Genomic DNA, 23,748 nt, shown 5'->3' with positions numbered 1-23,748 from the left:
GGCACCCCTGATTTAGCTTCCACCCAGATGCTTAGTTTTTTTCTTAATCAACAGTCTACTAATCTCACCAGAAAGAGTAACTTAAAACATCTCTAAGCACTGCATTGTAAACTGAGTTTCCCAGAGTCCCAGGGTTCTGGGATGGTACTTTGGGGACCACTGTGGAAGATGAGTGGGGAAGGCTAAGCAGGTGGGCTTTGGGCTCCCTGGTTTTGCTAAACACATAAATTCTATTCCTATCTGTTATACACATAGGCTGCTATGAGAAGGTCTAGGTTCTTTATTTTTAAAAGATTTATTTATTTATTTTAGAGAGAGATGGAGAGAGAGAGAGACCATGAGAGTGAGGGCAGGGAGGGGCAGAGGGAGAAGGAGGGTGAAACTTCAGCAGCCTCACTGAGCTCCCAGCTTGACATGGGTCTCAATCTCATGACCCTGAGATCACGACCTGAGCTGAAATCAAGAGTTGATGCCTAACCAACTGAGCCACCCAGGGCCCTGGCCCAGCTTCTTAGGGGAAAAAAAAACACAACACAAAAATTAAACTAAAACTGTCACCCTAAGGTGTCACTCCTTCTGGGAGAGAATGGAGTCTAAGAGCTACAAGTTAGGATCTGGGGGATGAGGCAGCCTGCATATAATTCCAATTTCATCACAGCAGTGGCCTTGGGCAGATGGCTGCATATTCTCTGGATTTGAGATTTCAGCAGTTTTCAAATACAAGAAAATCCTCGTTGCCTCCTAAGGCTGTCATGAGGATCAAATTCAGTGGTAGTATATGAAGGGCTTTGTACTATCCCTGCCATATAAAAAGGACAAGGTTAATGTTAATTCTTACTAGCTACATTTATTAAGGTCTTCTAGAACCTTGCTACTCAAAGTGTGGTCCAGAGCTTGCTTCAGCAGCATGTGTACTAAAACTAGACCAATATAGGGAAGATCAGCACGGCTCCTCTGTAAGGATGGCATTCAAATTCATGAAGTATTCCATATGTAAAAAAAAAAAATTAAAAAGTGTGTGTGGTCCATAGAACAACACCACCAGCATTCTCTGGGAGCATGTTCGAAATGCAGAATCCCAGGCCCAACTACAGACCGACATCATCAGAATCTGTACCTTCACAACATTCACAGAGGATTCCTATCCACATGACAGTTTGAGAAACACTGCTTTGGAAGACACGCCAGACTAAAAGAATCGATCTTTAATAGTGGCATTCTAGAAGCTGTTTGCGAGGTGCTGGATGTGTTTCCTGGTACCCCTTGTGTGGAAAACTTGTTCATCTGTCAAGGCACAGCTCAAGCATTTCCTCGGTGCAGCCTGCCTGACCTACCTATCCCACCACCCACGCCCTCCTGGAACTGAACACTTCTCCCTTTGTCCTCTCCTTGACTCCAAACTGATTCTATCTCATAGTGCCAAAACACATACAGCAGAGTTGGAATGCATACCCAGCAACTCAGATGTGCAAAAATGTTCTCTAGAACTGAGCTAAACTACCCCCAGGAGCTTCCCATCCTGCTGGGTGGGGTCGCGGGGTGGGGGGAGTGCAGACACACAATTCATTGTGTCAGTTGAAAGAATCTGCCTCTGGATGAATGCTGAGTCTTGCATATTTTAACTTCATTTTCCCTCCTCTTATAAAACTCATGGTGTCTGGGAGCAGTGGGGCTGAGGAGAATAGAGCCTTGGATCCGCGCTCATTCTTGTGGGTGCTCAGTGTTTTCTGCTACAGCGTGGCTTGTCGAACAGTCCCTACACCGCTGTGCTCATGTCTCCTGAAGTGCAGTGGGTCCCTTCTGGTCTTTTAGGGACTTCACTGTTGTACCTGTTGTTAAATCCAGAGTCCTAGCTGTTTGCTCCCCTTTGGTTTTGTAACCTCTTCCTTCCCAACACAGGTCTCTGGTGGCCCACGAGGCCTCTTGGCTCCTTCAAATCTTGGATGTTCTACACGCCACATGCAGGCTCCGAACAAACAGAAATGGTACGTCAGGCCCCTGAACTGAGAGATCTCCCTCCCCTGTGGTTGTCCTCCCATCAGGAGGCCAGATTGTTCCAGCACCAAGGGAAACACAGGTCTTCTCTGAGGGGATCCACATCTTTGCAGTTTGCTCCAGCTGAGGAACACCACCCCCCACCGCCCCCACCGTTCACTGCTTTGGTGGTTTCTAACACGTCCTTCTGGTATCTGCCCACTTGCTCCTTTCCTTGCTTACTTTAACAGTTCTGTATCTCTTCATTTGCCAGGCAGGTGGAAATGTCCTTTGCATCTTAGACTGCATTCTCTTTACTCACTGGGGTTTATAGCATAATCCCATGGTTTGCTTTGAATATGTAAAGGGAGCTGCTGGTATTTGAAACTTCTTTTCTTCCCTGTAGAAACCTCACCCTCAAGATGATTATCAATCAGAGATTCTCCACCGTTTTGTGACCTGGCAACCCTCATTATCTGTCTGATGGCCCCTTATGGACCCCTTCTCAGAATAATATGCTTCAGTAGATAAAATGAACTACAAAGGATTCCAATGAAAGCCAACTATACTGCAACATAGTTACTGAAAATATTTTTTTAAAGATTTTATTTACTTATTTGACAGACAGAGGTCACAATAGGCAGAGAGGCAGGCAGAGGGAGAGGGGGAAGCAGGCTCCCTGCTGTGCAGAGTGCCCAACTCGGGGCTCAATCCCAGGAACCCGAGACCATGACCAGAGCGGAAGGCAGAGGCTTAAGCCACTGAGCCACCCAGGTGCCCCTACAAAAATATTTTTTAAAAATCATGACAGAATAGTACCTGTGCCTCTTTGTTAATGGCTTAAAAGTTAATGGCTTAAATGATAAGGTCTTGCGGCAGATCAAGTAACTACCACAATTTCAAACTAATCATGAGGGTAAATAATGTTTTGAGAGAACTGTGGCAGTATTACTGTGACAGGAAAGTGTCCATGATAGCTACTGACAGCCAAGTCACAGGTCTGGCTAATATTAGTGTGGTCTGTTGCTGGCATCCATAATGAAAGTTAAAGCTAATTTTTGGCAGAGATTAGTAAAAATTAAGATAGACTTTGTCCTTTGGGTACTTTATTTAGCTGGGGGTCTCATGTTTTTTAAAAAAAAAAAAGCCTTGTTTATAGCCTGAAAATCTGAAGCCTAACCTGACAGTCAGAGCTAAATAAAGACTTCTTGTTCCAGCTGGTATCCCCCTCACCCACAGATCTGGTGACCCCCAGGGCATCAAGATTTACAGAGAATGAAAGATATGTCTGGGCAACACTTTTAAAATGGCTATAGCCTTTAAACTATTTTATTGGCACGGATTTGTTTTCATATCTCCTTCACCAGGACCATAAGTCCTGTGAGAGTGGGGACTGTGTTTTAGTCATTGTTGTCTCTTAGGAGCTCACCTGACACATGGCTGGAGATCGCTGTCTAACAGACTAACTAACTAGCTTTGCTGGCAAATCTGCAGGACCTAGCAGCCTGCTTAGCCATTCATCCTTCACACTCTAACTGTTGCAATCTCACCATCAAAGACTTGGTCACTCATCTCAATCCCAGGGCACTCCCCATACTCAGCTCTTGGTCTGTCTTCCCTTCAATGGTCAGGCACAGGCAGGCATACACATCACAGGAGCTGGATGAGTCCCTTAACCAACAGCAATTTTCACAAGACTGGTACCTCCTGTTCATTCCACATATGATTATGATACCCTTACTATGCACCAGGCACAGAACACAGAGCTGGGGGATAGAGAGGCAAGTAAGCCAGAGATGGTCCACACTCCTCCACCATGGAGCTTACAGTTAAGCACAGTGACCTTTGAATTATGTTCTTCACCCTCTTGGGTTCATGGGTAGTCCTCAGAGTCTGAGGTAGAGAGACAAAGCTGTCAGAGCTTCTATCTAGGTCCCCCTTCCTACTTTATCCAGAGCGACTATACTTTCTATTTTATATATTGAGGTTCACTTTTAGAAACCATTTCACAGCTAAGAAATATTTAAAAACCACTGCCCTAGTAAAGTTCTTCTCATCCTTAAAGTCTTCAGGGAAGGAGATTCTAGAAGGCGAGTCTCCGTCCCCTTGGATATCGGGGCATCAGTACCTTTCTGCCTTTGATAAGGTAGGGAGAGGGGCTAAAAAGAAAGGGGCTGTGTGGCCTCTGTCCCTCTCTGTGGGCCCCGGCCACAAGACCTATAGGAAGGAGATGTAAATTTTTCAGAGAATAGGATTTCTGGAGTATTCATGCCACAGACGCCAAGCTGATGCCTTCTCCCTGGCACCCGACTTCCTTTCTCAGCCTTTATAAGTGAGATGGCAGAGAGAATCAGGAATGCAACCTTTCCAGGGCCAAAATGTGGTTAATTCCATTGATGGCTGAAAATCAAGACCAAAATTTTTAATACAGAATGGTGCCCTTTTTAGGCTGCCTTGCTTGGATGGGGAGTGCAAATTGCAAAACATATGGGGCCTGTGGAGACTGTGTTTGGAAACATTTGAGGCACGTGGTGTGAAAACATTTTCCCAAGAGCTGCTTCCTCCAGGATTGCATTATCTTGTTCTCTCCACAAGGCAAATGTGGGAACAAAGAATTTGAATTCAATTTTAAGCAATTCTAATTCTAAGTAACCTCTTCCTTCCACTGCCCTCCACCCTAAGCCTTAAAAGGTCAGACAGGGATGGTGACCCAGTTTGAGTGGTGAGGGATGAGACAGGTGAGGACCGGACAGAGGTGAATCATGATGGCTTACATGTCCTGTGACAAGAAGCTATTGTTTGCTCATTTTTTTCATTCATTCAGCTACTTCCTGAACATCAGCTCTGTGTCAGGTTCCCTGTGAGTGCTAGAGATGCAGAGACACAGACAAAGTCTGCCTTACTGGAGCAGGGGCAAGTTACAGTAGCTAATACAGTACTACTACTACTACTAAGTACTACTACAGTACTTACTAATACAGTAAGTATTAGTTCACTCCTTTATAAAGCCAGCCAGGTTAATTGGAGTAGCTCCCTCATGGGGATGGTACAAGGTACAAAAGGAGTTAAAGCCCGGGTATGCTCAACTGAAATATTTTGTGGATTTCATATTAAAGAGAGATTTTTCTCTGTTCACTTACCTGCTTAAAAGTTTATAAATGTTCTAGGAAAAGACAGAATTTGGAATCTATCCATAGGAATTTACCTGTGAATTCGGTCAGCTGCCGACCACGGATTTATTGCCTGGCTTTGTTAGAGGGCCTGAATTTCACAACTACAGCTACTTTTTCACAGTTAGTTGTTTATTTCCTGATTAACTTTTGTCCTTGGGGGCATTCTGTCTATCCAGAAACTCAGGTCCTGGCCTTCCCCAGAAGTTACAGTATTAGTGGTATTATTACTAAGAGTATGGATATTCTGCTCCTAAGGCCTATGGGTCTTTCCTTAGAGTTCAATTTTAGGGTCTGCCTGGTGAGCATTCTTGCTTTAGGGACCCTTTTTCTTGACTATAAATAGGACACACCCTGAAGGCAGGCTTAGGTGAGCCCATGCAATTGAGGGCTTATTTCTAGCCTAGGAAAGGGGAAAGTTAGATTACCTGCTGTGCTTAATTCCAAGACTGGCAGCAATTTTTATAAATATAAATATATATTTATATACATGTTATATATATATATATAATAAGTATATTATATATATGCCATATATATATGTCATGTCATATATGTCATATATATATGCCATATATATGTCATAGCCTTTGGTATAGTTTAATAACCTATTGAAAACACTCACTTTGGGCTAGGGCTAAAGAGGCGTGCCCATGGGTTTGGTGAGAAGCCCAATGTAAATGCAGTAGTATGGTGTTTAAAAGCAAAGGCTCTGGAGTCAGACTGGCTGGGTTCTAAATCCCAACTTGGCTACTACTCAACTGTGTGACCTTCAAGAAAGTCATGAACTCTGAGCCTTCATTTCTTCATCTCTAAAATGGGGTAATTATAGTACCTACCTTATAAGGTTGTAAACATAGATAAAGAGAGCCTTGCACATAGTAAGCATGGTAGATTATAGTACTGTTCGCCTATATTTCTTACCCCTTCTTGAAGTGCCTCTCTCTGTGGAATGATTATACATTTCTGTCCAGTTGAATTCAGGCATGGCCATATGGCTTACTTTGGCTGATAAAATATGAGTAAAAACAGCATGAGTCACATACAGGCAGATATTTGAAGAGCCAGGGTACACTTTATCATATTGCCTTTACTCTGTGCTGTTAACTGCAATGCTCCAGATAGAGGCTGATCTATTAGCTTGGGTCCCAAGAGTGAAAATAATATGGAGCAGACTCAACTGAGCCATAATGGACACATAGCATGAATGAAAAATAACCCTTTGTGGTTGACAACTAAGATTGTGGAATTATCTGTTACTGCAACAAACCTCCTCTATTCTGACTGATGTAAGAAGGGCTAAATAAATGTTAACTCTTATTATTAAGCAGAATCTTCCTCTCTTTCATTTACATAAAATCTCAACACATTATGATACTGACAAATTTAGTAATTCAACTAGCTACCTCATTTCCACCAATGGTTTTCAAACCTTTTTATTAATGAAGCTTTCCCTCTGAAACAAAATTAAAAATTAGTTAAATTAATTAAATTGAAATTAAATAATTTTTTAAAAAAGGAAGCTACCTTTACAAATAAAATTTTATACAGGTCTTCAATATATTAAAACAGAGAAAAGCAGTATTTTATTAACATAAATGTATTTGATAACCCAAACATACACTTACTTTTATAAGGAAAAATTAATCAGGCTAACACTGTTATGATAAACACCATTTGAAATTGAAAGTTATGATGCAGTTGTATCAATCCATATCTGTAATTGGTTTTGGTTGCATAGTAGTAAGAATATTTTGACCCACAAAGATAAGTATTTGCAAACGGTAGTAGTATTTTTTTAAAGAGTTGATTTTTAGCTAATCTCCATACCTGATGTGGGGCTCAAACTCAACAACCCCAAGATCAAGAGTTGCATGCTCCACTGACTGAGCCAGCCAAGTGCCTACAAATGGTAATAGTTTTTATTCTCTTACCAACCACATGCTGTTGAGTTACATTATATTCTTTGATTAAACTGAATGGCAAACGAAGTTTATCTTGACTTGTATATGGAAAGTTCATTTGTACATGAAAAATGAATCTATGGAGCAGCTCAAGTTAATGCATCGTTGGCCTTCAATATGTAAAAATTTGGCATGTATAACATTCTTTAGTGTATGCATTGTTTTTAGTTACTTTTTTTAGTTATAAATTTTAAGCCATTTCCAAGTATCTTTAAATAATAATCAAATTAGCTGTAGAACTCCTGGGTCATTTCTTAAGAAATGACCTTGGGAAGGAAACAAAAACATCTAATTACATCAGTATTTTCCAAGTATTGCTCATTTACATATGACCTTCACTATTTTTGCTGTATCTGAAAACCACCTGTCCTATTCACTTAATACTTGTCACCTAATATTTTTCATCAAATTGACTCACTTTTTCATTAAATTGACTCATCCTAAGCAATGATATTTCTGAAATAATGAATCTGATATAATAGTTACATTTTTCTAACATGTGTTAAAATAAATACATACTTTTTAGAAAAAGATTTTATTTATTTGATGGAGAGGGCACAAGCAGGGGGAGAAGCAGAGGGAGAGGGAGAAACAGGGTCTCCACTAAGCAGAAAGCCCAATGCAGGGCTAGATCCTAGGACCCTGGGGGCGTGACCTAAGCCAAAGGCAGATGCTTAACCGACTGAGCCATCCAGACACCACTAAATACATACATTTTTTAAAAAATTTAAAGTGAGTTTGTTTACCAGCTCTAATTTTGCATTTGTTGTTCATAATATACATCACACTTACGAGAATTGTTGAACACAGTCCAGTAATCCCTTTCAACCATGGGTTTTTTTTTTTGTATGATTATGTGACAATTTTTACAAACAATACTTGATTTTGTATCATGTAGAAACAGCTTAACTTTCTCTGAGAAAGAACTGGACTGTGGAGCGGGAAACAGATTTTGTGTGTGGAATGGGGCGTGTAACTTCTTAGGGTAACTGAGGATGCCTGCTTGCTTTCAGGCTACATACCTACAAGGAATTCACAGAGCAAGTATGTAGGTAGCAGTAATGTGACTTACTAACAGGTAGTACTTAATCTAAGAACGTAAAAATGTCTGTAAGAGTTTAAATTGTAGGTTTTTCAGATGCATATGTTCCATCCAGGGATCCAGGGATGCCATATGTAGACAAAAGAATTGTGGTGGTTCTTTGGGTTTTTATGGACAATGGCATCAGACACTTATGAAATAATGGGTGTCATGAACAGAGGTTCAGACATGGTCCATGCTTCTCTGCCATGGAGCTTACAGGTAAGGGCAAACAGAACATGAACAGAAGCAAAAGGGTAGAAAGTATCTCTATTATATCCTGATAATAAAGTGATAATATCAATTGATGTTTCAAAACTCTTTTTCCCTTTTTCTGTCAGACCCTAACAACTGACAGTCTCTATGAGCAGCTCTATGAAGGGAGTAAATGTGAACACACTGAGGAACAGAAAATCTTCAGGAAACGTTCTACGAAAACAACAACAACAACGATCCACATTAATGTCAAAACTGTTGAGATTCTCACTGACTTATAACATGAGTCCTTTTGGTAGAAAACCATAAACATAAGATACTTTTTTGTCCAGCTCTGTGGAGCAACAGCAGGAAACACCTGGAGAACAACTTGGAAATCCAGGGGGTGGCTGGCTATTCAGTTACCTTCTGCCTTTGTACCCTAAGACGTTCTAGGTTTGACTCCACAATCTGGAAGCCTCCTGCCACATGTGATACTTGACAGAATACATTGCAACCCGATTCTTCTTGGCCACTGAAGTCTCCCTCCATCATGGACACACGTGAATCCAGGCTGGAAGAGACTGTGACCAAACAAAAATATTTTGCTTTGACACTCCAGATCCAAGATTCTGAACTGAGAGTCAAAGGAGAAGGTGACCTTGACCTTGTCACTTTCGCTTCTCCTGGCTTGGTCATTTTCATTTAGGTTGAAACTCTTTACGCAACTGCAGTGAGATAAGAGGTTCAGAAGGCCTTTTCATGTTTTGTTTCTGGAGGGCACTTTATCTTTCTACATATGCCATTGTTACACAGAATGAGGTTCCATGGACATTGGGGGGAGAACTCAGAAAAATAACAGCACTTCATCTCTCAAATATGGTATCAGGGATTAAACCAAAATGTTCACTGTGGCATTTTTTGAAATAGTATAAAACTGGAGTCAGCCTAAGAAATCATTGATGGGCGAATGGTATATTCTTACAATAGAAGAGTTTAACTTAGTGCCAATGAATGCACTTTAAGTGTATGTATCAATTACGGATCAAACTTGAAAACGTATTTGCACTATTATATCACTGATACAAAAGTTGTCAGCATTCAAAGCAATACTATATATTGTTTAGGGATGCATTCATATGTATACATTCATAAATTGGAAACCTTTAACAATTTATAACTGGATTAGGTAGTCACCTGGCAGGGCCCTGAGAAGAATAGGACCTGGGTTGTGTTAGTTGCCTTGTGGGGGACAGAAGACAATTCTAGAGCAGTGGCCAGTAACATTTTCTCCTAAGGTCCTAAGGGTAAATTCAGGAAAAATTAAAATGCTTACAAATCACCTTTCCTTCCCCTTATTTGAAGTGAAGGGAGTTTTAGTCCCAACTTGGATTAGTCCCTTTATAGAGTAAAAAAAAATGCCAATGAGACCACTGGTTCTGCCACTAAAACATTAATATACAGCCATATTTGAGAGATAGCTCCCCAGAGATACCTCTCTGGTATTTCGTCCTGAAGTTTGGTTGTAAGTATGTTACAAGGTTGAGTGGGCAAGTGAGACCTATATTTTTGTGGGTAGCTCTTCACAGGTCTAGGGCAGGGGATTACAAACTACAGCTCATGAGTCAAAGCAGGTCATGGGCTGCTTTTGAAAATAGGATTTTATTGGGCTACAGCCATACTCATTGACATACATATTGTCTATGAGTGCTTTTGCATTGCAGTGGCAGAGTTGAGTAACTACAGCGGTGCCCAACTGGCTCTCAAAGCCTAAAGTCTTTACTCTCTGCATCTTTACAGAAAACTTATCATCCCCAAGACTAGACATGAGGGACTGACCAAGCAGGATGGAGCTGAGTGAGCCTGTGGAAGCACCAGATTCCAGGCAGGAGAAGGGAGAGGAGGAAGAAGAGCAGCTTGTGTCCAGCTGGATCCATTTCCCCAAATCTCCACCAACTAGCTCTACCTGAAGCTATAATGAGGTTTGTTTCAATCCATTTTTCACTGTGACTCATCCAGTTTGGCTGCCAGTGGCTACCTTTTTTCTAGTACCTTTAGATCTGTGCAAACTCAAGTCTGTTAATTAACAAACTCAGATGTTCTTTCACCTCTCAAATCTGTTCCTCTACTTGTCCATCCCATCTTGTTGCTGACAATTTGATTCTTCCAATGGGTTAGGTCAAAATCCTTGCAGTCCTTCTTGACCTCTAACTTTCTTTCTTTACATCATCCATATCCAATCCATCAGCAAATTCATCAGCTCTACTTTTCAATTAAATCAGTGTTTAACCACTTCTCATCTTTCTACCCCTGCCTCATGGCCCAAATCACCATACTCTCTTGCCCAGATGACTACAATTCCTTTCAAAAGGTCTTCCCACTTCCACCCTTCCTTCCTTATAGTCTATCCTCCGAACAGCAGCCAGAATGAGTTTTTTTTTTTAAACCAGAAATAAGATTGTGTTACTTCTTTACTGAAAACCTTCTAATGACCTCCCATCTCACCCATAATAAAATTAAAATTCTTAATTTACAAGGCACTCTACTATTTGGCCCTGCTAGCTCTTGAACCACAGCTCTTATCATTTCATTCCTCCCTTGTATCAGTTCAACCACACTAGCCTCCTTGTTATTCTTCAACTATGCCAGACCTCTTAGAGCACATGATCTTCCCTCTGCCTGGAACAATCTTCCCACAGATATTCTCATGAATCTTTCTTTCACTTCCCTAAAAATTTTTTTTATTTAAATTCAATTTAGCTAACATATAGTGTATTACTTTTGGGGTAGAATTTAGTGATTTATCAGTTGCATATAAGACCCAGTGCTCATCACATCACGTGCGCTCCTTAATGCCCATCACCCAATTTCCCTGTCCCCTCAACTCCCCTCCAGCAACTCTCAGTTTGTTTCCTAGAGTTAAGGGTCTCTTATGGCTTGTCTCCCTCTCTTGTTTTCATCTTGTTTTATTTTTCCTTCCCTTCCCCTATGTTCATCTGTTTTGTTTCTTAAATTCCACATATAAATGACACCGTATGATAATTGTCTTTCTCTGACTGACTTATTTTGCTTAGGATAATACCCTCTGGTTCTATTCATATCATTGCAAATGGCAATATCTCAGTTTTTTATGGTTGAGTAATATTCCATTATCACATCTTCTTTATCCATTCATCTGTTGATGGACATATCTTTCCATAGTTTGGCTATTGTGGAAATTACTGCTATAAACACTGGGGGTGCATGTGCTCCTTCCAATTACTATGTTTGTATCGTTTGGATAAATACCTAATACTGTAATTGCTGAGTCATAGGGTAGCTCTATTTTTAACTTTTTGAGGAACGTCCATACTGTCTTCCAGAGTGGCTGCACCAGTTTGCATTCCCACCAACAGTGTAAGAGTGTTCCCCTTTTTCCGAGTCCTCACCAACATTTGTTGTTTCCTGTCTTGTCAATTTTAGCCATTCTGACTGGTGTGAGGTGGTATCTCATTGTGGTTTTGATTTGTATTTCCCTGATTCTGAGTGATGTGGAGCATTTTTTCATTTGTCTGTCGGCCATATACATGTCTTCTTTGGAGAAATGTTGTTCATGTCTTCTGCCTATTTCTTAACTGAATTTTTTGTTTTTTTGGATGTTGAGTTTGATAAGTTCTTTATAGATTTTGGATACTAGCCCTTTATTTGATATGTCCTATGTGAATATCTTCTCCCATCCCACATGTTGCCTTTTAGTTTTGTTGATTGTTTCCTTTGGTGTGCAAAAGGTTTTTATCCTGATCCTTCACTTCCTATAAGCCTCTGCTCAAATATCCCCATCTCCATGAGATCTTCCTTGACCTATTAAATTTCTGAATCCCTACCACCAAGCTTGTACTTCCCATTCTTTCCAACTCTGATTTTCTTTTCTTCATAGCATTCATCATCATTTGACACTATTTAATAAATTATCTTGTTTATGGACTGTCACCCTTTATTAGGGTATAAGCTCTGTGAGGGTAAAGATGTCTGTCTGATTTGTTCACTGTTATATCAAATTGGTCTAGGACAGCTCCTGGGATATAGTAGACATTCAGAGAATTATTGCCAAATGACTTATTAGAAGCTAGGTTCTAGTGGTGACCACTGGTCCTTGAAAATCTCTTTGAAGCCTCACTGATGTAATTACCACGTTTTCCCCAAGGTAGCTACTTGTTCTACACACCTCTAAAAGAGAGTCTAAGAAGAAAAACCTAGGACTTTACGTCTCTGAGCATAAGGCATGGTGTTCTCCTGGTCAAATGTGATGCTTTGCTTACCTTTATTCTGGAATGATCCATTAGCCCCTAGAGGGGCCCTGTCTTTCTCACTCTCCACTCTTCTTCCCTCAGAACAAGGAGGTTAGGGCATAGTTTTCTTACTTCACCTTAATCAGAGTAGTAAGGGCACTTGTTTTCTTTTTGATTCCATGGGAGAATGCCCCATCCAGTCAGCTGCCTGAGAACAGGAGCGGCAGTCAGTGACAACAGCACCACAGGCAGCTCATTAGGCTTATTAGGCCCAACAAACCCTTCAATCCCCTCCCCCCTCTAAACTCATCTCTCATCCCCAGGCCCTCCTCCCTCTAAAGGAGCAGCCTCTTTTGTTCAGCCCAAGCCACAGTTCCTGGGGGATAAAAGAATCTGTGGCCGCTTGAATTTGAGGCCAGCATCAAGCAATGGAACAGGCTTAAAATAGATCCATGAGGCCATAAACTCTTAATGATCCCATCTCTCAGCAGCTCTGGGACACTGGAGAAAATCCAGCTCCAAGCTGTTCATTGGTTGCCAACCCCACCTACAGTGGTCTCTTTGTTCTGTATCAGCCTGGAAAATTATGCTGTGGCAAGTGGGCCCTTTCACTATTTCCTCCCTTTATAAGGCTCCTCAGAGAATGAGTAGGCCAGATGGGCACAAAGGGTACACTTGCTCTTTTCCACCTCAGAGCTGGCCTTGCTCTTCAGGGATGATTGATTTCCAAGAGGCTCTGCTCAGGAGATTGTCCAGAGGCACTGGTCTCTCTCCACTGAGCTTTTCTACCTCCAGCCTTATCGCTGCCACTTGCTCAGAGACATGTTAAGAAGACTGCTATCTTAGAACCCTGGGAACCAAAGGAGACATCAAAATGCCATGCTGACCAGTGTGAAGTGGTATCTCAATGTGGTTTTAATTTGCATTTTCCTGATGCCAAATGATGTGGAACATTTTTTCATGTGTCTGTAGGCCATTCGCATGTCTTCTTTGGAGAAATGTTGTTTCTGTCTTCTGCCCATTTCTTGACTGGATTATTTGTCTTTTGAGTGTTGACTTTGATAAATTTTTAATAGATTTTGGAAACAAGGTCTTTATCTAATATGTCATTTGCAAATATCTTCTCCCATTCTGTAGGTTACCTTTTAGTATTGTTGAGTGTTTCCTTTGCTTTGCAGAAGTTTTTATCTTGATGAAGTCCCAATAGTTCATTTTTGCTTTTGTTTCCCTTGCTTTTGGAGATGTGTCTAGCAAGAAGTTGCTACGACCAAGGTCGAAAACATTGCTGCTTATATTCTCCTCTAGGATTTTGATGGATTCTTGTCTCAGATTTAGGTCTTTCTTTCATTTTGAGGATTCTTTGTGCATATGCTGTAAGAAAATGGTCCAGTTTCATTCTTCTACATGTGGCTCTCCAATTTTCCAAGATGCCACCTCATACCAATCAGAATGGCTAAAATTAGCAAGACAGGAAACAAGTGTTGAGGATGCAGAGAAAGGGGAACCCTCTTACACTGTTGGTGAGAATGCCAGCTGGTACAGCAACTTTGGAAAACAGTATGGAATTTCCTCAAGAAGTTAAAAATAGAGCTACCCTCTAACCCAGCAACTGCACACCAAGGATACAGATGTAGTGACTTGAAGGGGCACCTGTACCTCAATGTTCATAGCAGCAATGTCCACAATAGCCAAACTGTGGAAAGAGCCCAGATGTCCATTGACAGATGCATGGATAAAGAAAATGTGGTTCATATATACAATAGAATATTACTCAGCCACCAGAAAGGATGGATACTTACCATTTAAATCTATGTGGTTGGAACTGGAGGGTATTATGCTGAGCGAAATAAGTCCATCAGAGAAAGACAGTTACCATATGGCTTCACTCATATGTGGAATATAAGAAACAGGGAAGAGGAACATAGGGGAAGGGAAGGAAAACAGAATGGGAAGTCATCAGAGAGGAGAAAAACCATGAGAGGCTCTTAACTATAGGAAATGAACTGGGGGTTGCTGGAGCAGAGGTGGGTGGGGAGAAGGGGTAATTCAGTGATGGGCATTAAGGAGGACATGTGATGTGATGAGCAATCGCTGTTATATGAAACTGATAAATTATTGAATGCTGTATCTTATAAGTTGGTTAATTGAATTTAAATTAAAAAAAAAAGATGCCACGCTGACCATTCTCCTGCTTCTAGACCAAGGCAAGACAGAGGGGGTAAGAATGTCTGCTACTTAGTAGTAAAAAGAAAATGTTTCAAAAATAGTGATTGGGGTACCTGGGTGGCTCAGTGCGTTAAGCCTCTGCATTTGGCTCAGGTCATGATCTCAGGGTCCTGGGATCGAACCCTGTGTTGGGCTCTCTGCTCATTGGAGAGCCTGCTTCCACCCTCTCTCTGCCTGCCTCTCTGCCTACTTGTGATCTCTCTGTGTCAAATAATAAATAAAATCTTTAAAAAAATAGTGTTTGTATAACTTACACCTGTGTTGAGCATCAAAATGATGTTTCTCTCCATGAACAAAAATTTCAAGTTCCTTAGATAAGTTTGTCAATTTCACTGTCCACACTTCACAAACAAAGTCAAGTGTAACATCACTTTCAAGCATGTGAACACCTTTTTTTTTCCCCTAATGAAATTTATTATTTATTATTTCCTCCCAGCTTAATTGAGATAGAATGGACATGTAACATTGTACAAGTTTAAGATGTACACCATAGTTATTTGATATATTTATATATTACAAAATGATCACCACAATAAATTTAGTTAACATGCATTACCTCACAGTATTACACATTTTTTCTTCTATTTTTCTTCTATTTTAAAGATCTATTTTCTCAACAACTTTCAAATATGTAATCTAGTATTTGTTCACCATAGTCACCATGGTGTACATTATATCCCCAGAGCTTATATTCTCTGACTGAAAGTTTTTACCCTTTGACCAACTTCACCTATTTCCTTTTGCCACCTCTGGCAATCACTAATCTCTTCTCTGTTTTGATAAGTTTGGTTTTTTGAGATTCTACATATAACTGAGATCACACAGTATTTGTCTTTCTCTGTCTGACTTGTTTCATTTAGCATGATGCTCCCTGAGTTCATCCATGTTGTCACAAATGGCAAGATCCCATTCTTCCTATGGCTGAATAATATTCATATGTAGATACTATATACATCACTTACATGTCACATTTTGTTTATCCATACATCTGTTGATGGGCACTTAGGTTGTTTCTATATCTTGGCTATTGTACATCATGCTGCTGTGAACATGGAGGTGCAGGTATCTCTTTAGGGTAGTGATTTCATTTCCTTTAGAAATATACCCAGAAATGGAATTGCCAGATCACATTGTAGTTCTAGTTTTAATATTTTTTGGGAATCCTCCATACTGTTGCTCAGAGAGGTTGCACCCATTTACATTCCCACCAATGCTGCTTAAGAGTTCTCTTTTCTCCACATTCTTGCCAACACTTGTCTCTTGTCTTTTGATGACAGCCATTTGAATAGGAGTGAGGCAATACCTCATTGTTTTGATGTGCATTTCCTTGATGATGAGCACCTTTTCATGGATCTATTGATCAGCTGGATGTCCACTTTGGAAAAATGTCTATTCAGATCATTTGCCCATTTTAAAATTGGGTTATTTGTTTTTTGCTACTGATTTGTATGGCTTCCTCATATATTTTGGCTATAAATCTCTTGTTAGATATATGACTTGTCAATATTTTCTCACATTCTAATTGTTGTCTCATGAGAGACCCCGAGCCAGAATCACCCAGATAAGCTTCTCCTGGACTCCTGACCCCCAGATATTGTGATGCAATACATGTTTGTTTGCAGCCCTTAAGTTCTGGAATAACGTGTTACCTAGCAATAGATAACTAATACAGGAGTTCAATAGGCAAGGTCTCATATAGGTAATGATAAGAAGTTGTTATCTAGAGATAAGGTTGTAAGTATTGCCTCTGGTTCCTAAATAAGGAATGTCCAAATTTGGCTGATAGTAAGGTGGGGGTATCATCTGTGTTCTGGCTCCTCTTGACTTTAGGTTGGTATAGTAAATATTTGTAGTATCAATAGGAAGTCATATGGTCAAGAGGCAATAGCTCCTCTAGGCACAGGAAACTTGGAATGTTTGTGTTATGTTTGGGAGGGCAGCACATTGTTCCAAACTTCTCAGACTTTTTTTTTAAAGTTCTTTTTTTCTTTATTTGAGAGAGAGAGAGAGCACATGAGAGGGGAGAGGATCAGAGGGAGAAGTATACACCCTGCTGAGCAGGGAGCCCAATGCGGGACTCAGGGATCATGACCTGAGCCGAAGGCAGTCGCTGAGCCAACTGAGCCACACAGGCTCCCACTTCTTAGACTTTTAAACTATTCCTTCTGGATAGTCCTCAAGCTTTGTAGATGTCTTCATCAGATAAGGCAGACATATCTTCTTTTCAATAAACACATGGTTATTTGATTTCCTTTTATTTCAATTAAATAAGATGATTAAATTAATAAGAACTATGTCATTAGTAAAGCCTTTCTATGAAATCTGTGCATAGCCATATAGCTCTACATTTCATATCAAGGTTCTTGCTTTAGGCCATTCTGAGGTAACTTTAACATCCTTTGGGTCTGAGAGGAGATGAAAACCAAGGCACAGAACATGAAAATGACTTGCAAAGGGACACAGACCACATCCATAACCATATTGCAAAACTAGAATTCTCTCCCTACCCAGAACTCTGTTCTTCTTATTCTTATCATTGTTATTTTCTCTGCTTCTTCTAAATTCTTTACCAAAGAGTATACTTTAAGACATGCGTATGGCCAAAAAAAACACATGAAAAGATTCTCACCTTCACTCATCACCAGGGAAATAAGAATCAAAATGACAATGAGATACACCTCTATACTGTCAGAATGGCTAATATCAAAAAGACAAAAGAACAAGTGTTAGTGAGGATGTGAGGAAAGGAAATCCTTGTGCACTGTTGATGGGAATGTAAATTGCTGCAGCCACTCTGCAACCTCCGTCTATTGATAAATTGATGGATAAAGAAAATGTGATCTATCTATATCTTTATCTATCACTTAGTACTCAGCTGTTAAAAAAAAGAAATCTTGCCATTTGTGACAAGGATAGACCTAGTAAGTATTATGGCTAAGTGAAATCGATCAGATAGCAAAAGAAAAATACCATATGATTTCATTTATGTGTGAAAGGTAAAAAATAAAACAAAAGGCAAACAAAAAAGAAACAAACTCATAAAAGCAAAGAACAAACCGGTGGTTACCAGAAAGTGGGGTGTTGGGGAGGTGGGTGGAATAGGTAAAGTGGATTAAGAAATGCAAACTTCCAGTTATAAAATAAGTCACAGCAGTATAAAGTACAGCATATATAGTCAATATATATACATATATACAATAGTATATATACAGAATATAGTCAATAATATTGTAATAGTTTTGTATGATGACAGGTGGTAACTACACTTATTGCAAGCACTGCATAATGTATATAAATTTCAAATCACTAAGTTGTACACCTGAAACTAATATAACATTGTATGTTAGCTATACTTCAATTAAAAGTAAATAAAAAAAATTCTAAGTGTATCTTAAACTAGTATGAAATAAAACACAAGGTTGATTTAATAATATAAAATCACTGTTAAAAATGATTTTAAAAAATACTTTCTTCAAAAGCAATATAAAGATTCGATGCAATCCCAAAAATATTGTATGTGTGTCCATAAATAGAAAATCCCATCCTAAAATTCATATAGAATCTCAAGAGATCCCAAACAGTCAAAATAATTTTTAAAAAGACAAAGCTGGATGTCTCATACTTGATTTCAAAACTTACTACAAAGCTATGGTGTTTATCAATGTGGTACTAGAACAAGAATGGACATACAGACCAATACCATCCAATAGCTCAGAAGTAAACCTTGGGATATGTGATCAAATGATTTTTGACAAAGGTATCAAGACCATTTAATGGGGAAAGGATGGGCTCTTCAACTAATGGTGCTGCTAAAACTGGACATCCATATGCTGAAAAATGAAGATGAGGGTTTACCTTACACCATATACAAAAACTGAAATGTATCAAAAACTAAACTTAAGAGCTAAAACTATAAAACTCTTAGAAGAATACATAGGGAAAAAGCTTCAGGACATTGGATATGACAATGATTTCTTGGCTATAACATCAAAAGCACAGACAACAAAAGAAAAACTAGATAAATTGGATTTCACCAAATTAAAAATTTTGTGCTACAAAGTATACTAAACAGAATAAGAAAGTAACTTATGAATAGAGAGAAAATATTTGCAAATTCTATATCTGAAAAGGTGTTATTATTCAGAACATATAAAAAACATCTCCAAATCAACAACGAAAAATAAGAAACCCAACTCAAAAATAGGCAAAGGAGGGGTGCCTGGGTGGCTCCATTGGTTAAATGTCTGACTCTTGGTTTCAGCTTAGGTCATGAGATTGAGCCCTACATCAGGCTCCACACTCAGTGTGGGGTCTGCTTGAGACTCTCCCTCCCTCTCCGTCTCCCCCTCCTGTTTGTTCTCTCTCTCCTCCTTCTCTCTTATAAATAAAACAAATCTTGGGTGCTTGGGTGGCTCAGTGGGTTAAGCCTCTGCCTTCGGCTCAGGTCATGATCTCAGGGTCCTGGGACTGAGTCCCACATCCGGCTCTCTGATTGGCAGGGAGCCTCCTTCCTCCTCTTTCTCTCTGCCTGCCTCTCTGCCTACTTGTGATCTCTGTCTGTCAAATAAATAAATAAATAAATAAAATCTTTAAAAAAAATAAATAAAACAAATCTTTAAAAAAAAACAGGAAAGGAATTCAATGGGTATTTCTCTAAAGAATTTATACAGATGTCCAATAAGCACATGAAAAGATTCCCAATATCACTAATCATTAGGGAAATGTGAGCCAAATCATAATGAGATTCCACTTCACATTTATTAGAATGACTATTTAAAAGAAAAAAAAAACAGAAAATGACAAGTGTTGGCAAGGATGTGGAGAGAGTGCAACCGCTGTGTACTGGTGGTGAAAATGTAAAATGGCAGCCATTGTGGAAAATAGTATAGTGGTTCCTCAAAAAAAAATAGTATTATTGTATGATTCCACAATTCCACTTCTATGTATATACCCCAAAGAATTGAAAGCAAGAATCTGATCAGATATCTGTACATCAATGTTCACAGCAGGCAAAATGTGGAAAGTGCTCAAGTGTCAATCAGTGGATGAATGGATAAATAAAATGTGGTAGATACATACAATGGGATTTTTTTTCAGCCTTAAAAGGGAATGAGAATTGGACACATGTTATGAAATGGATGAACCTTGAAGACATTATACTGAGTGAAATAAACAAGATACAAAAGGACAAACACTATTTGATTCCACTTATGTGAGGTTCTTAGAATAGTCAAATTCATAGATACAGAAAGTAGGATAGTGGTTTTCAGAGGCAGGGGAGAGGAGGCAATGAAGAGTTAATTATTTAATGAATACAGGGTTTCAGTTTAGGATAATGAAAAAGTTCTGGAGTTGGATATTGGTGATGGTTACCCAGCAATGTGAATGTACTTAATGCCACTGAAATGTATACTTAAAAATGGCTAAAATGGTAAATTTTATGTTATGTATATTTTACCACAATAAAAAATTGTTTAAATGCTCTCTGTCTGCAAAAATATTTCCCAGCCTGCCACATTTACATTGGCTCCAGTCCAATTTCCCACTGCCCGTGATTAGGCAGACTTCCTCCAAATCCCCTACTTTTGGCTCAAGTTAGTTAAATCGCCATGACACCAAGCCACTGGAAATAATTTCTTTGTAGGGATAAGTTTCCCAGAAATTGGAAAGTCCCTGGGTGATGCCACCATGAATCAGACAAAGCTCTGTACTTTTTCTTCAGGCAAAAGAATTCCTGAATGTCCCCTGACAACTCTCCCCTCCTTCTTACATTTATTTTGTTCCCCATGAAAATACTTATTACCATTGTGGGGGGATTATGAATATATTTCTTCATTAAGATGCTCACAAGAATGACACACTAGCACTGTTCTTCTGATGTGATAAAGAGTATATACATCTGACGCATATCGTGTCAGGAAACGGGGTTATGGGCTCTCAGAGCTGATACCAAGTATCTGCTGAAGACATCTCCATTCACCAGAGAGGATGTCTTCTCAGATTCTGGCATCTCTGCCCTCGCTTCCAGTCAGGTCTCCATGACTTGCCCAGACTTCTTCATTCCATCATCAGTTGACCCTCTTTTCTCTTGCCACTCTGGACTCCTTCAAGACCTAGGTCAACAACCTCATGTCTAACTCGTCCAGACAGCCTCTAGAATTGTACAGCACATCCCTTTGCTGCTGCACTGCCCTGCCCCCCTCAGAGGCATGGTTGGGATTTGGGGATTGTGGGGGGAATAACATCGCATCATCAAAGCAAACAGCAGGGGTATAATGGCAAATGACCCTTGGACATACACCTCATAACCTTACTGAATACCTGCTTTCTCCCTCAGTGATACATAATCCCCTGGCTAGTAGACACGTATGGAATGAATCTGGAGGGGAGGCACAACGGCTACAAAGTGAATGTTGTTGACTCCCTTCATACCCTCCACAAAACAGGAAGTTATTTCCTGAAAGCTGGAACTTGATCTCCATCCTGGATGACTCTCCCCTGCCTTTGAATGGTGTCACCATTCAATAAGCCTCCACCTGTTGGGGCCTGAATTCGTTGTTTCAAAAGAGAGATAGGATGGCCGAGGGAGAGGAGGATGGGAGATTGGGGTAGGGTCGGGGAGTACTGTATGGATAACAGCCTGTAAAACCAAATGAAAACAATACAAATGTGCAGAAACCAGATTCAGTACTAGAATCTATGCAGAGACAGTAGCTGAAGAAACTACATGCCAATAATATCATACACAACCCAGGGGGAGAACTCAAGGTCATGTCGGCAGAGGTCACCTGGTTAGCCTAAGAGCCTTTCAATGGACTGCTGAGTGGATGGGATCTGCTGCTTCAGGTGGGAGCCTTCTCTGATGGCTCAAGATGATCTCCAGGGGCTCAGCACCTGCAGCCGTCATCACCAACTCAGAGATGCCTCCGTTGGGGAGTTTGGTGGTGCTTTGAAGGTGCTTGTAATTGCATGACTGCTGGATGAGGTCCAGTGGTTTCTTGGTGAGGTGGGTGTCTGTTGGGGGTAGGCCTTCGGATTTAGAGCAGCCTCAGTCACGTCTGCAATGGCACGGGTCTCACCATCCCTCAGGGAGTGCAGCTGGGGTCAGATCCAGAGCTCATACCTCTGCCGACAAGAAGCAGGGCAGGACCTGAGGAATGGAAATGGTGGAGCACATACCTTTTATGATTTATGTGTCATTTTAGAATGTCCATACCACTTTCTGGCACAAATTCTTATATTTGATGTGAACCAACAACATGATGAAGCTGAATATTTTTAGCCCATTTTACAGATGAGAAAAGAGGCTCACAGAGGTGGATCCACTAAGTAGTGGAACTGGGACTTCTTGAACAGCAGACCTCTTTCCTGTGAGTCCTCCCAACTTGACTCTTTCAGGAGCCTGGGTCAATCCACATATTCAGAAATGAGTTCATCAGATTCTCCCTGAACCTGCTTCTCCTCCTGTGATTCCCATCTCAGTGGATGGCACTGACCTTCAGTCGAGGACAGAAATCCTGGAGTCATCACTGATGCCTTTCACTCTCTCACTAACCCCTCAGAGACCATCTGCCACCAAGTCTGTGGATTCTATCTCCCAAATATTTTGTTAAGTATATTCACTTCACTCTATCCTCACTGCCACCTGTCTAGCTCATCTCTCATCTGGATTCCTGCAGTAGCTTCCAAAGTTATTTCTTTCCCTCCAGTCTTTCCTATTGACAATCCAGTCTCTGGATCTAGAGCAATCGTTCTAAAATCAAGTCCAATCATGATTCATCCAGGGGTTTTGTTCATTTTTGTCGTTGCTAGTGAAGCCTTGTTTTAAAAATGGAATATTTAACTATTATATGATCTCCCTGATATGAGGAAGTGGTGATGCAATATAGGGGCTTAAGTGGGTAGGAGAAAAATAAATGAAACAAGATGGGATTGGGAGGGAGACAAACCATAAGTGACTCTTAATCTCACAAAACAAACTGAGGGTTGCTGGGGGGAGGGGGGTTGGGAGAAGGGGGGTGGGGTTATGGACATTGGGGAGGGTATGTGCTTTGGTGAGTGCTGTGAAGTGTGTAAACCTGGCGATTCACAGACCTGTACCCCTGGGGATAAAAATATATGTTTATAAAAAATTTTAAAAAATGGAATATTTAAATAAAACCTAATAAAGGATGGATAAAAGCAAACGTGTCTTATTTAAGTGAGGGTCAAAGGCTGGATCCCTGAATATTCTGTTTCTTATCTTCCCTGAGGCACTAAGGGTTCTGCAGAACAGGGAATAACAACCACTCATGCCACAAGTTACACTTCTTAGCATGGCTTAAGAAGCAAATCATGATTAGGCCTGTGTTTACCTCCATGGCGCCATTCCTCACTCCTGCTACCCTTCCCTTCTGTATTAGTCAGGATAGGCTATGTTATGTTGTGATAACAAACTAACCCCAAATCTTAGTGATATACAATAACAGAATTTTATTTCTCGCTCAGCTACTTGCCAGTTGCAAGTCAGCAGAAACTCACTGCCACTTCATCTTCATTCACAGACAAAGGTTCATGGAGTCTCCATCACCTGGACCACTGCCTATCACCATGGCAGAGAAAGAAAAGCCCAGTGGCTCTTACTCTGGCTGTGAAATGATCATACTGGAAATGACAGGCATCACTGCTGTTCACAATTCATTGACCATCCTTGGGTGCAAGGAGGGGGCAGGATTTTCTATCTTACAATGGACTCAGAACAATGGGGTGACTGAGAACTGGAATAATTGGCAAAAATGGCTACTGTCTACCATACCTTTCTCCCCTCATTTTAAGCCACAGTGAACTACCTGTAAGTTCTTGGAATGTGCATATACTGTTCTTTTCGAGTC

The 23,748-nt window shown here is 40.3% G+C and overlaps 1 non-coding gene and 1 pseudogene across 1 annotated transcript; one reads left to right on the top strand and one right to left on the bottom strand.

The window, feature by feature from the left end:
• Positions 1-894: 894 nt before the first annotated feature.
• Positions 895-997, top strand: LOC122897829. Its single transcript, XR_006382663.1, has one exon. It is a non-coding gene; the product is annotated as a U6 spliceosomal RNA (small nuclear RNA).
• A 20,673-nt stretch (positions 998-21,670) lies between these two features.
• LOC122896544 lies at positions 21,671-23,238 on the bottom strand (annotated as a pseudogene).
• Positions 23,239-23,748: the final 510 nt, after the last annotated feature.

The sequence above is a fragment of the Neovison vison genome, chromosome X (genome assembly GCF_020171115.1).
Source record: "Neovison vison isolate M4711 chromosome X, ASM_NN_V1, whole genome shotgun sequence".
NCBI classification, from domain to species: domain Eukaryota; kingdom Metazoa; phylum Chordata; class Mammalia; order Carnivora; family Mustelidae; genus Neogale; species Neogale vison.
This window is presented reverse-complemented; position numbering and strand designations above follow the sequence as displayed.